The sequence below is a fragment of the Penaeus monodon genome, chromosome 15, assembly GCF_015228065.2.
Source record: "Penaeus monodon isolate SGIC_2016 chromosome 15, NSTDA_Pmon_1, whole genome shotgun sequence".
NCBI lineage: Eukaryota > Metazoa > Arthropoda > Malacostraca > Decapoda > Penaeidae > Penaeus > Penaeus monodon.
Window position 1 is genome coordinate 4158857 of NC_051400.1, and position 244 is coordinate 4159100.

The window sequence follows — 244 nt, forward strand, 5'->3', positions numbered from 1 at the left end:
GAAGCAATTCCTTTGTGTACTCGGGTGTTACACACGATTAGCCTCGCTTTGCAAAAGTTAAGTGGAGCTTCTCGTTCACAAGAAATATGCCACACGACCCTACACATTTTCCCCTTAAAATGGTGCCAGGCAGCCAGTACCTCTTTTAAAGCAACTTCTTTGTTTGATTTTGAAACGCAATGAAATATGTAAATGACTTTCATTATGTAATGTAATTAGGGAAAAAATGTAAACTTTAGTTCCA